We start from the raw sequence: 14,357 nt of genomic DNA, 5'->3' as shown, positions 1-14,357 counted from the left end.
TTGTAAAAGGATATGCATAAAAAGGCAAAATTGGCGGTTGTTTCAGAAACAAAATTGTCAGCCTGAGCCAGACAAAATAAAAGTAGTTTAATTTTTTTTAATAAACAATTACCAAACTGGACTTTTTATACACATAGTGTAACAGCTACATCCAAATGTAAATATTGTGAATAAAAAATATATATGCTTTAAATATGTACCTGTTGTGCATTCTTCCAAGGTAACAATTTTAAGAACAACTGATGGCACTGAACCAAACACTTGCTGCAAAGTCTTTTTAGCCTGTCCACTCCCAAGAGAAATACTTGATGTTTCCAAGAAGCAATCCAACTCAATAAAGTTGAAGAGAGCTTCAACATTTGAGTCACTCTGGAAATATGATGCTGTCCAGGGTTTATTATTACGCAAGAATCTCACTAAAATTACACCACTGAAATAAAGCATACAATATTAATTACATAAAAGTTGTACAGTATATGCAAATAGTAATGATCATCACATATAATGTAGAACATGAAATTTGCACAGTTCTATTTCCACATAATTCACAGGAGAAGCTCATGATTTTTTTTAAATAAGGGAACAGGGGCGCAGCGCCCTCATGCCATGGCCATGTGCTCCCTTACCCTGGGGAGCAGATCCTTTGGCAACCATAAAATTCTCATTGACCAGGGATTACATGTGGCCACAGTCTTCAACTGTGACCTGTCTGATAGTAATTCCGGCCCCAAGGAAGCCATAGAATGCTCCATTTAAACTTAGAATTATCAAAAACTCCACACCCTGGTAGGGAGAACCCTGTCTCCCCACTTGGTGGCTCCGCTGAATTGCAGTGCTCCCTCTTGCAGTTTTATTTCTAGAAAAACCCCTGAAGCTCTTGGCACAAAATTAAAAATGTGTGAAAATTTAGTTTGTAGTTTGGTTTTCTACTTTTGACATGAAGTGCTGTGAGTATTACAGGTTTTTGTAATGGTAAGACTTATTTTTGTGGGAAAAAAAACATTACATGTACCTGTGTATGAAAAAAATATATACCAGAAAACAAACAAAAAGTTGGGTTCATATGGCATGTCCTCAGTCTTTGGGCTGGATCTGTTGATTCCTGATGGGGAACCATGTTAGCTAAATGGCATTTATTTTTATTTTGCATAAATCAGCTGTAACCGATTTTCAACCACTGTGCCAGCTATCGAAATACCAAAATATAACAAATTCGATTTGAAACACGACAGATTTGATTATATGTTTCATGTACTGATGATTTGGATTCACTGTATAAAAGCTCACTGCACATAGATTTAGATTTCTAGCTCCTTAATCAGTAAATAAAAAAAAACTCTCGTCCTCCCCTAAAAATTAAGAAGTCAAAGATGCTAACCAAATAACGTATTTTGCACGGCCTTACTTTAAAAATGTCCAGGTTCTGTAGGATTGAGGCATATTTAGATGGTTCTGCTTCTGCCCCCCCCCCCCCCCATCTAAAAAAATCATCCCAAAAAATGTCAGATTTTGAGCCCCATACGCCCGAAAATCTTCAGGAAACTCCAAACTCCATTTGTTGCTTATTCCCCCTAAAAATAAAATGGTTTATCGATTCTCAGTGTGATGCAGTAGTCAGATTATACTAGGCCTTTTTTTATGGTAAATACTAGGATTTGGAACATACACAATAATAATGTTTGTGCAATGTCCAATAATTATACAAAAGTAAAATAGACATGTGGCTGAGGCATCTCTACCGTCTGTGTCATGTTTTTTGTAAACTTAATAGTTCAAATTCATTTCTTGGAAGTAGTTTTAAACTTTTATGGCCACACTCTCAACAAACGTACATTTCGTTATTGATATAAAATTTATATTTACATACCCAAATTTCGACATTTTCGTAGCTGCTGTTTTCTACAGTCCCATCAGTAGGCAAGCGCGCGAACTGCGACAAGAACGTTGGTGGCGCAGTCTAGTCGAACATCGTGACCCTTGACCTTTCACAATTTAAGCAAACGATTTTTCTTTTAGGATAAAGTTACCATTATTATTATGATATTGAACTGATAGTGACTTTACAGTAGAATTTAGATCATAGATATTTTCAACTGTCGACCAGCAAGCAGCGACCAGCGACAAGCAACCAGCGACCAGCAATTTAACGCCTCCGTCGTACAAATGTGTACACGCACTGGCGCCCACACACTGACTGTCCGTAGTATTGCGGTGAAAAGACGAATCCGGGCCCTCACGATAGCGTGTATAAAAAGAAACAAAAATATAATTTATGCAGAGCTTCAGAGCAGATAACCTTGACTTATTGTTGTATCACAATGTCGACCATGAAGTGCATTTTTCAAAAGCGCATTGGGGGGGGGATTACTTTATCACGGGAGGGGGGTACTTGCAAAAAACACTGACGGGTGTGTAGCTGGTTGTTTGAAACCCTTACCCCTTATCAGACAGAAATAAACTCAAATTGCCTACCCTTTTTCAGACAAACTGTGAATATTTGACACCCCTTTCCAGACAGTAAACATAAATGGTACCAAGGGAAAAGCAGGTGCCAGTGGACTCCCCAGGGGCAGATCTAGGATTCTCGAATAGGGGGGCAGATAAGTTGGCCGAAGGCCAAGTTCGCGAGCGCCAATGGCGCGAAGCCCTGTTGGTTGTTAAAAATAGGGGGGCCGCGGCCCCTCTAAATCCGCTCATGCTCCCGGAGATGGACTTTGACGATCGAAATGAAGTTACAGAACAAAAAAAAATCAGCTTCATTCTCCTGATTGTTGGACCACTCAAGCTCAAGAGACAGTCTTTGGAAAATATGGACCCCTTTTTAGACAGAAATAATGAAAAAGGATACCCCTTTTCAGACAGACAGGGTAAAATAACATACCCCTTTTCAGACAGAAATGGTGAATTTGGGATATCTTTTGGCGGCACATCAAAGTTTGTTCAAATAATAAAGCGCGGTGGTCGTCGCGCAGCGCGTGTCCGAATTTCATGTAAATAAACAAAGTATTTTACACGCGTTGTATACGTCGAACAGGACGCGGCGCGACGACTGCCGTCTTTTAAGTCTATCTAGCGTTATCTTCTTTTTCACTAATGCTTTCATCACCCCATCTCCTCCTTTCAAAATGTTCGCATTCATGCATAAAGCTATTTTGGACTATGCAGCGTCCCACTCTCCATCCCAGAGTTCTCAGCGCAGGCAAGCTAATGAAGAAGCGCCATCTTGCGTGGAGAGTGGCCAATTGAGTGGAGAGCGTCCGTCGTGGATTACTTCTCAAAAAATGTGGATTCGACGAGTAATATGCAAATTGGGTAATACAAACTGACAATATTAAGTATTTTTTTTAATGTAATTATAAACCTGCCTAGAGTTCTTGGCCAATCAGACTGCTTAATTGCGAAGATTCATATACACTAAATGTACAGTGTGCGTCTTTAGTCTGGATAGCCCGACATGTAGGCGTAGTAGCGCCCTCAACAGCCGAACGGCATCAGTCGAGACACAAGAAGGATCAAATAAACATGGTTACTATTCTTTTTTAGTAAACCGTGAAATAAAGTTATAGGGACATTACATCATTTATACCACTCAATGTCACGTGCACCATAGGCGTTATAGACAGTATATTACAAATAAAAATAAAAGTTCATTTGTTGTCTATAATTAAGCGTTATTCAGGGTAGCTTGATGTCATTACATTGTAACCAACAGTTATCAGTGAATGCTTTATAAAGTACATTCCAGGTACATCGATTGAAAGGCATGCAATACAAATATTACAGGCCGATTATTGGTTTATGTGCCCTTTAACGTGCTCAGCCCCATCTTTCTCCTCTCCCTGTTTCTCAACAATAAAGGACTCATAAACTATTGTTTTGCTACTTTTATTTGTAAATGTTTGGTGATAATAGTAAACACATATAATACGAAAATAGTGATTTATTATTAAAGGTAAAGTTTGTGATGTCACAATTAATTTATTCACCGATAAAAATTGGTCGTTTCTTATCGGCAAAAGCTTTCAATGCAATAAGGCGGTCTTTAGTTGGAATAGTTTGGGCATAGCACATTTCCTCGATGGCTAGACCTGATTGAAGATCAACCTCGGAACCTTTGTTGATCGCCACTTTGGTCATCTTTACACCAATAGGCCCGTTGCTGCAAATCTCTTTAGCCATTTCCAAAGCCCGTTCGTATGCAGCAGTCCCTTCTTCATTTTGTTTCACTGCGTAGTTAACTAGTCCAATCCCCTCCGCTTGTTCCCCGTCAATCACTCGCCCAGTAAATATCATTTCTTTGGCCCGACCTTTGCCGATAATTCGTGGTAGACGCTGAGTACCACCGGCCCCAGGAATGATCGCCAATTTTGTTTCGGTGAGGCCCATTTTGGCGGTAGTCGATGCTATTCGGATATCACACGCTAAAGCCATCTCAAGACCACCGCCGTATGCTCCTCCGTCGAGAGCAGCGATGACAGGCATCGGTAGGTTTTCCAGCTCCGACATGATGCCTCTCGCTTTTGCTACAAAAGGAGCAACTTCGTTCGGTGCCATCTTTACTCTTTCCTTCAGATCAGCACCGGCACAGAAAATACCGGGCACAGCACTCCTTAATATTAAAGTTCTTACTCGTTTGTCAAATTTAGCGCTGTTTATCGCATCGATGAACAAACCGACGATGTTTTTGCCCAATGCGTTTCTCACCGTCGGTCTGTTTATAGCAAGCACAATAATTTGGCCCAAGTCCTCTCCAGTGTCCTCACCGGCCTCCACATAACTGACGACCAAATCGCTTTCCTGCTGTCGTTCTTCAGTGCTTATGAACCTGGCCGATTGGATGGATGTTCTTGAGATTGTGCGACGTCGTATGTTAGCATGTAAAGAAGCGACATTTCGTGAGAATCGTACCACACGCCACATATTCGATACAGTGGCTGCCATTTTGCAAAAGGTCAGAGGTTAGCATCAGGCCCCTCAACACAGCGAAGTTGAAAACGTGCCTGAATTCACGACAATCGCAAACAATGTCACTGAAATAAGATAAATAATAATTTAAGCTGTTTGAAATGTGGTTTTTGTGTTTCGTGATTGGGCATAACATTGCATTTCGACTATTCTGAGGTATAATTTTTACCGGAATACGGGTAAGAACCGCATATAAGAACCTCGCTCTGATTGGCTGACACTACGAACTGGCTGCCTAGCACGCTCAAAATTCACCTCACGCATGCTCACTTCACTGTTTTCGTACCAGAATCGTAGCGAGAATGAAAATAGTGCAATGTAATGTGATTTTTACCATCGCTATTTAGGTTTTGATGAATATCTGACTAAATCCATCAGGTAAATCACGTTCATTAGAGAAATATCTCTTTATATGATTGCCAACTAAAGGTCACTGACTGCCCTTTGGTGTTTTTTCTTCAAAAGGTTCTTGACGCATCAAGGTTCTATGTTTCCGCGATCAAAAGCCTGGTATTGATTCATATTTACTCATAAGATCATATATCAACTCCGTAGATCTATATACAATCTATAATATTAATAATATTATTCTCTAATTTCATATTTTAATATCAAGGTTCTTAAAGTACCATATATTGTATCAAATATAAGGTTCTTGGAATTCTATGCTTATTAATTCAATTTAAATCATATTTTAGTTTTGTAACCCCACATATCAATTTAATAGTTCCATATACAATCTATAATATTAATAATATTACTGTCATATTTCATATTTTAATACCAAGGTTCTTAAGTTACCATATATTGTCCCAAATATAAGGTTCTTGGAATTCTGTGCTCATTAATTCAATTTAAATAATATTTTAGTTTTGTAACCCCACATATCAAATTAATAGTTTCATATACAATCTATAATATCAATAATATTACTGTCATATTTCATATTTTAATATCAAGGTTCTTAAGGTACCATATATTGTCCCAAATATAAGGTTCTTGGAATTCTGTGCTCATTAATTCAATTTAAATAATATTTTAGTTTTGTAACCCCACATATCAAATTAATAGTTTCATATACAATCTATAATATCAATAATATTACTGTCATATTTCATATTTTAATATCAAGGTTCTTAAGGTACCATATATTGTCCCAAATATAAGGTTCTTGGAATTCTGTGCTCATTAATTCAATTTAAATAATATTTTTGTTTTGTAACCCCACATATCAATTTAATAGTTCCATATACAATCTATAATATTAATAATATTACTGTCATATTTCATATTTCAAAATGAAGGTTCTTAAGGTACCATATATTGTACCAAATATAAGGTTCTTGGAATTCTATGCTTATTAATTCAATTTAAATAATATTTTAGTTTTGTAACCCCACATATCAATTTAATAGTTCCATATAAAATCTATAATATCAATAATATTATTGTCATATTTCATATTTTAATACCAAGGTTCTTAAGGTGCCATATATTGTCACAAATATAAGGTTCTTGGAATTCTGTGCTCATTAATTCAATTTAAATAATATTTTTGTTTTGTAACCCCACATATCAATATAATAGTTCCATCTACAATCTATAATATTAATAATATTACTATCATATTTCAAAATGAAGGTTCTTAAGGTACCATATATTGTACCAAATATAAGGTTCTTGGAATTCTATGCTTATTAATTCAATTTAAAACATATTTTAGTTTTGTAACCCCACATATCAAATTAATAGTTCCATATACAATCTATAATATTAATAATATTACTGTCATATTTCATATTTTAATATCAAGGTTCTTAAAGTACCATATATTGTACCAAATATAAGGTTCTTGGAATTCTATGCTTATTAATTCAATTTAAATAATATTTTTGTTTTGTAACCCCACATATCAATATAATAGTTCCATCTACAATCTATAATATTAATAATATTACTATCATATTTCAAAATGAAGGTTCTTAAGGTACCATATATTGTACCAAATATAAGGTTCTTGGAATTCTATGCTTATTAATTCAATTTAAATAATATTTTAGTTTTTTAACCCCACATATCAATATAATAGTTTCATCTACAATCTATAATATTAATAATATTACTGTCATATTTCATACTTTAATATCAAGGTTCTTAAGATACCATATATTGTACCAAATATAAGGTTCTTGGAATTATATGCTTATTAATTCAATTTAAATAATATTTTAGTTTTTTAACCCCACATATCAATTTAATAGTTCCATATAAATCTATAATATTAATAATATTACTGTCATATTTCATATTTCAAAATGAAGGTTCTTAAGGTACCATATATTGTACCAAATATAAGGTTCTTGGAATTCTATGCTTATTAATTCAATTTAAATAATATTTTAGTTTTGTAACCCCACATATCAATATAATAGTTCCATCTACAATCTATAATATTAATAATATTACTATCATATTTCAAAATGAAGGTTCTTAAGGTACCATATATTGTACCAAATATAAGGTTCTTGGAATTCTATGCTTATTAATTCAATTTAAATAATATTTTAGTTTTTTAACCCCACATATCAATATAATAGTTCCATCTACAATCTATAATATTAATAATATTACTGTCATATTTCATACTTTAATATCAAGGTTCTTAAGATACCATATATTGTACCAAATATAAGGTTCTTGGAATTCTATGCTTATTAATTCAATTTAAATAATATTTTAGTTTTTTAACCCCACATATCAATTTAATAGTTCCATATAAATCTATAATATTAATAATATTACTGTCATATTTCATATTTCAAAATGAAGGTTCTTAAGGTACCATATATTGTACCAAATATAAGGTTCTTGGAATTCTATGCTTATTAATTCAATTTAAAACATATTTTAGTTTTGTAAACCCACATATAAATTTAATAGTTCCATATACAATCTATAATATTAATAACATTACTGTCATATTTCATATTTTAATATGAAGGTTCTTAAGGTACCATATATTGTACCAAATATAAGGTTCTTGGGATTATGTGCTCATTAATTCAATTTAAATAATATTTTTGTTTTGTAACCCCACATATCAATTTAATAGTTCCATATAAATCTATAATTTTAATAATATTACTATCATATTTCAAAATGAAGGTTCTTAAGGTACCATATATTGTACCAAATATAAGGTTCTTGGAATTCTATGCTTATTAATTCAATTTAAATAATATTTTAGTTTTTTAACCCCACATATCAATATAATAGTTCCATCTACAATCTATAATATTAATAATATTACTGTCATATTTCATATTTTAATATCAAGGTTCTTAAGGTACCATATATTATACCAAATATAAGGTTCTTGGAATTATATGCTTATTAATTCAATTTAAGTAATATTTTAGTTTTGTAACCCCACATATCAATTTAATAAATCCATATACACAATCTATAATATTAATAATATTACTGTCATATTTCATATTTTAATATCAAGGTTCTTAAGGTACCATATATTATACCAAATATAAGGTTCTTGGAATTCTGTGCTCATTAATTCAATTTAAATAATATTTTTGTTTTGTAACCCCACATATCAATTTAATAGTTCCATATAAATCTATAATATTAATAATATTACTATCATATTTCAAAATGAAGGTTCTTAAGGTACCATATATTGTACCAAATATAAGGTTCTTGGAATTCTATGCTGATTAATTCAATTTAAATAATATTTTAGTTTTGTAACCCCACATATCAATTTAATAGTTCCATATACAATCTATAATATTAATAATATTACTGTCATATTTCATATTTCAAAATGAAGGTTCTTAAGGTACCATATATTGTACCAAATATAAGGTTCTTGGAATTATATGCTTATTAATTCAATTTAAGTAATATTTTAGTTTTGTAACCCCACATATCAATTTAATAGTTCCATATACACAATCTATAATATTAATAATATTACTGTCATATTTCATATTTTAATACCAAGGTTCTTAAGGTGCCATATATTGTCCCAAATATAAGGTTCTTGGAATTCTGTTCTCATTAATTCAATTTAAATAATATTTTTGTTTTGTAAACCTACATATCAATTTAATAGTTCCATATGCATTCTAAAATATTAATAATATTACTGTCATATTTCATATTTTAATATCAAGGTTCTTGAGGTACCATTTATTGTACCAAATATAAGGTTCTTGGAATTCTATGCTTATTAATTCAATTTAAAACATATTTTAGTTTTGTAAACCCACATATAAATTTAATAGTTCCATATACAATCTATAATATTAATAATATTACTGTCCTATTTCATATTTTAATATCAAGGTTCTTAAGGTACCATATATTGTACCAAATATAAGGTTCTTGGAATTATGTGATAATTAACCATATAAATGGCTATTACAAATATTCTTAGTATGTTTTAATCTAGGTTAATCGACAATAAGTCTCCTCAGACAAAACAAATTTCACTTAGTGTCACAGTGGTAACACCTCCTAGGTGCAATCAACATGGTTAGATACATTGTATCCACATCAAAGTGTGAACTGTCTTGGTTGCAATGCGGATGCTGTTCCTGGAAGAGATAAAAAAATTATAGATAAAAAATTATAGACTTTTGTTTAAACATATGTACCCTCTGCAATACCACAATATTAACTGCACGCTATAACATATGTATACTAATATTCAAAACTGAATAAACCTTTTTTTTTATTTCAGTATTTCTCTACAAATTACAAAAAGAAGGCAGAAGAATTTACAGACTATCTGCAAACAAAAAGATTCAACTTCATAAAGTGCCTTGAATAGAGGGCACATTTTTTGTAAATAATATATAATATAATATACTTTTTTTTACTTCTGTATTTCAATTTTTTTTTGTATAAGGAATTCTATGATTTTTTTCTTTGAAGTATTTTTTTGCCATTTCCATTTTGCCATGTTTTTGTGACTTCTTGTTAAAAACTGCATGTCTGATTGCTTTGATATTATACATATAGGTACTACATGTGGACTGCTGTCATATTTGTTCATTTCATGCTGATAACTTTGATTCTCCAATTTTGATGAATATTTTTGTAATTTTTGGTAAAGTGATATTTTTGAATTCTTGTAGAAAAAAGCAAGTCCGAATCGATTGCTTTAATACTATACATATTTTCCATTTTCTAATGATATCTTCAGTTCTTTAATTGAAATGTGCATTGTCAACAGCAGAGCTATCTCAGCCGACAGGCTGCTTGTTCCTATTATTGGAATCAACAGACCAAATTTGAGTTGACTGTTATTCTTTTATTAAGCAATTAGTCCCTAGCCAAAACAAAATATATCAGATGCCATACTACTAATGATAAGAACTCCATTGTGTACTCTATATTTAATATGTCAATAAAGTATTACAGTATGTCTTTAAAGATGCTACTTAGATTAAAAAGAAAGCAACTACTGATATGAAATAAACCATAATATTATACTCTCCAAGAATTGTGAATTGCACAGTTCAGTAACTCAATATATATAGTATAAATCATAATTTCTACCAAAATTTGACAAGCAAATTTTTTATCAAAAAAATTGGCTAAATAATGATTCAGTATACAATAAATAAATAAAATATTTGGTTTATATGTCGTATTGATAATGTGCTTCTAATATCTTTTTTTTGTACTATTTTGGAATTTTATACAACTCATTTGTTTTTGTAGTTTTTAAGTGATATCTTCTAATGTGTTATGTGTGATGGTCATTCTGTTCTGATAAGATGTGCACATTAAATACTGATTTACATTACTCTGTGATAACAGATTTTACACTGTTTTTATTTAAATTCAACACTCATCATTTGGACTAATGGACAAATAGTCAGCCCTAACTTCATGATATTTTGTAAGTTTGACGTTGGTTCTTTGAGTTAAATAATCCTGCTTTTGAAGTGGTTACATTTTTGGAGTTGATTGTATTATACATGTTGTTTTATATTTTATGAATTGTCATACTTTATATGGGTTGGAGTACAAATAAAGAACAAATTAGGAACACAAAAGGTGTGAATGTGTTTGATTACACTGAAGAAGGCACATAAAACAGTGTGTTAATCCAGAGACCGGGTAAAATGATAAATTCTTTGTTTCTCTGCATGCTCTTCCGGCATAAACATGAAAAAATTCCATTTAATAGGAGATGTCTATGCTAACAAAATAATGCTAGTTGCGTTTTTTTTATAATTTTTCATTTTCTAGATATTTAACTTTTCATTAATTTAAGTGGTCCACCGCAAAGGATTATGCATAAATTATGACATCATATCCACTGTTGTGAGAAATTGATAAAAAAGTTGAACTTCAAATTGGCTTATAGTTTATAGCCTGGTAGCTTACATGTACCGGTGACGAACACGCATATAAAATACATGTTGTCATGACAACTAACTGAAAATATTCATTTTTGTGTTTATTGTTTACAATTCATTGATCCAAGTAGGTTATACAGTTTTTTTGTGTATTTCCATTATTATATTTATATACATGAGTAATGTGCACACCAAAATTTAAACTAATTTGACTCAGTATCTCTCAATTTTCACAACAGTGAATATGATGTCACACTTTACCCACAACTCTTTGCTGGAGAATCAAGATGGTGGACTACATAATACTGATTAAAAGTTTAATATCAAGAGACTGAAAAGTGATATAATGAAACTGTAAATTGCTTTCTCCTACATTGTGGAGTTCTTTTTTCTAGAAGCATTATGTTGTTTGCCATGACTTCCCCTCTAACAGCTGTGGAAACCTAAAATCCAGTCTTCAAACACACCTACATTATAACATTTTGCATTGAAAAGGTTAACCAGGATTATGAAAGAAGGTGTGTGCTTCGGAGTATGTGTGTTATAAATTGTAGAAGTTTATGTTGGGGGTCGATGATTTTAAGGTGGCTCATCATTTTGTAGTTAACAACAAAATACCATTTATGCCCTGCTTCATTTTACATTATGAACGGTATAATGCAACTATTTTTTTAATGTGAAATACCTCTGAACATATACCCCCACTACTGCATGTGTACTGAAAGGTGTTGGTTCGTCCAGTCAGTATTGGAGCTCGTTGAGTTGGCAGCGAATGTCTTGGATTGTTCGCTCAGGGCTATTAACATAAACATGCCCGCCATTTTGTCAGTGTCGGAGAACGCCTTTACAAATAGTTTCAGACAACTGTCACCGTCTATTCGTGAAAATGGGTCAACGAAGCCATGCTAGGGGACGATGTACAGTGTTGGCTGGTGAAAATATAATGTATCTTGATCGTTGTCAAGAACTATTCCAAAAATATGGTTTACAAAAAAAGATAAGATTCACTTTTTGTCTATGACAAATCAAAGTGAATTCATAAATTGTTAAAATACATCATCAGTCGTTTTGTGGTAACTCCTATTGCATTAATACACAAATCAACATTGTTATGCAATTTAATACCTGCTCTACAAAAATGTGAGTAAGTTTCTGCCTCAAAGAAACTACACGGTCGTGTACATCACATATACAGATGCATCATTGACAAATGAATAATATAAAACTGTTATAAATCATCTGCTACATATAAAATCGACTTAATGTAAAAATTGTTGAGAAAGTTGGTCATAAATCGCATGGAACCGGGAAATAAGCATTCTTTCGTGTGAAACAGTGACGTATTTTGAGAAATTACATAGAGCACAATGTTAAAGAATTATTGTATTTTTGCCACTTTTTAAAACCCAGATTTTAGAAATAATTGAGAACACCAAAAAGTATTTCATCGTTTACAGCCTACAGTATAAAATATGACATATCTCTGTCTTAGGAACCTCAGGTAAAGGCACTAGAATTTTGACAAGATGGCCACTATCCATAAAAATAATACAATCATAATTTCCTCGAAAATTAAGCTGGTGGCCCCAACTTTTTCAGTCAATATCCTTTATATTGCTCGAAAGTACAATTTATTGGAAAATAAATAAATTCTGTGTAATTGAAATCATGAGTAGGCTTCTACCTTAAACTAAATTGATTAGCTCGTTAAAATCAAGGATAAATTATAGTATGCGATCACGTACACTAGTTTTTGGGTATATTTGTTAATCTATGTATTATTCCTCTTACTGTAAACTATTTACCAAAGCTATATATACTTTCAGATACTTTATTCTTAACACTTATGACCAGATTTGTTTTTTTTTTAGTTGGTATTGTTAATCAAAAATGTATAGTCACCGAACTACATGAAGATAAAGTTTGTTGAGCTCGTTGTCATGATGAAAATATTGCATCAATTATGTTCGTGTACGAACAAATCATGTATAATATTGGTGGTTGTCACGCATCATTTTATAGCTCCACCTTATCTATCCGCCTTCATTACTATTTCATTTCCAGTTAGACAAACTCGTTCTTCATCCACTATACGGTTATTTGAACCCCGTTATAAACAAGAGTATTACGGAAAGAGGGCATTTTCGGTTGCTGCACCATAGCTCTAACGCACTTCCCAGATCCTTTTGCCTTGCACCTAATTTGTCTGCTTTTCTCAACTAAAAATGTTATCTTTACCATATAGTGTGTTTTTATCTGGTTTTAATGTAATCTTATTTTTCTGAATAATGTATTTCATAACTAGTTTATGTAAAGCGCATTGATATTATATGTTTTATCTAAATTAAAATTAAATTAAAATGTGTATTATAATAATAATCATTGAAATATTCTAACGAACATTTTAGATAATTTTACGCTACAGGTTTGCTTTAGATGAGATTAATTGTCTGGTAGTAAATGTAGGAGTTATGTTTTTTGCATTGCACAAAATTGTAATATGCCCACGTTACAATTGTGAAATTTGTTAGATTTGTATTATGTTTCCATCTGTCGGGGATCACGTGAACATTGCTTTCAATGTTAAGAATGCGTATTGTGAGATGCTTCTGGCAATTACTATATTATTATTTCGATAGAAAATGAAAACTGCGTTCTATCGATGTGTAATATTATACTCAATGAAAAGCCCCAACCAATTAATTCTGTGTGGACTAGATATCAACATTACAAGACTCTCATTGTACACTCTACCAATAAATGTTTACTTACGATCTTTGAGATGCATTTATAAGAAAAAGAAGAAAAGTTATTCAAGTTGTTTAGGTCAATGTGATGGTCAATTGAATTTAACACGTATAGTAGAGAAGATATAGCGTATCGACAATCTGAATGTGCACGTACCAAGTGATTTCAGTGAAATTTAGTAATTTTCTCAGATTTTCATTCGGGCGAGCAAGTTTGGTTATCATGATTATGTCGCGTAAAATTTAATCACCC

At 32.1% G+C, this 14,357-nt stretch overlaps 1 long non-coding RNA gene and 1 pseudogene across 2 annotated transcripts; one reads left to right on the top strand and one right to left on the bottom strand.

Moving 5' to 3' along the window:
- Nucleotides 1-3,869: 3,869 nt before the first annotated feature.
- Nucleotides 3,870-4,940, bottom strand: LOC100373940 (methylglutaconyl-CoA hydratase, mitochondrial pseudogene; annotated as a pseudogene). Its single transcript, XR_013422799.2, has one exon. The product of XR_013422799.2 is annotated as a methylglutaconyl-CoA hydratase, mitochondrial pseudogene (transcript).
- A 299-nt stretch (nt 4,941-5,239) lies between these two features.
- LOC146750834 (uncharacterized) lies at nt 5,240-11,051 on the top strand. Its single transcript, XR_014926756.1, has 2 exons — nt 5,240-5,343; nt 9,728-11,051. It is a non-coding gene; the product is annotated as an uncharacterized LOC146750834 (long non-coding RNA).
- Nucleotides 11,052-14,357: the final 3,306 nt, after the last annotated feature.

This window comes from Saccoglossus kowalevskii, chromosome 1 (genome assembly GCF_978046115.1).
Source record: "Saccoglossus kowalevskii chromosome 1, keSacKowa6.1, whole genome shotgun sequence".
Classification (NCBI taxonomy): Eukaryota; Metazoa; Hemichordata; class Enteropneusta; family Harrimaniidae; genus Saccoglossus; species Saccoglossus kowalevskii.
This window is presented reverse-complemented; position numbering and strand designations above follow the sequence as displayed.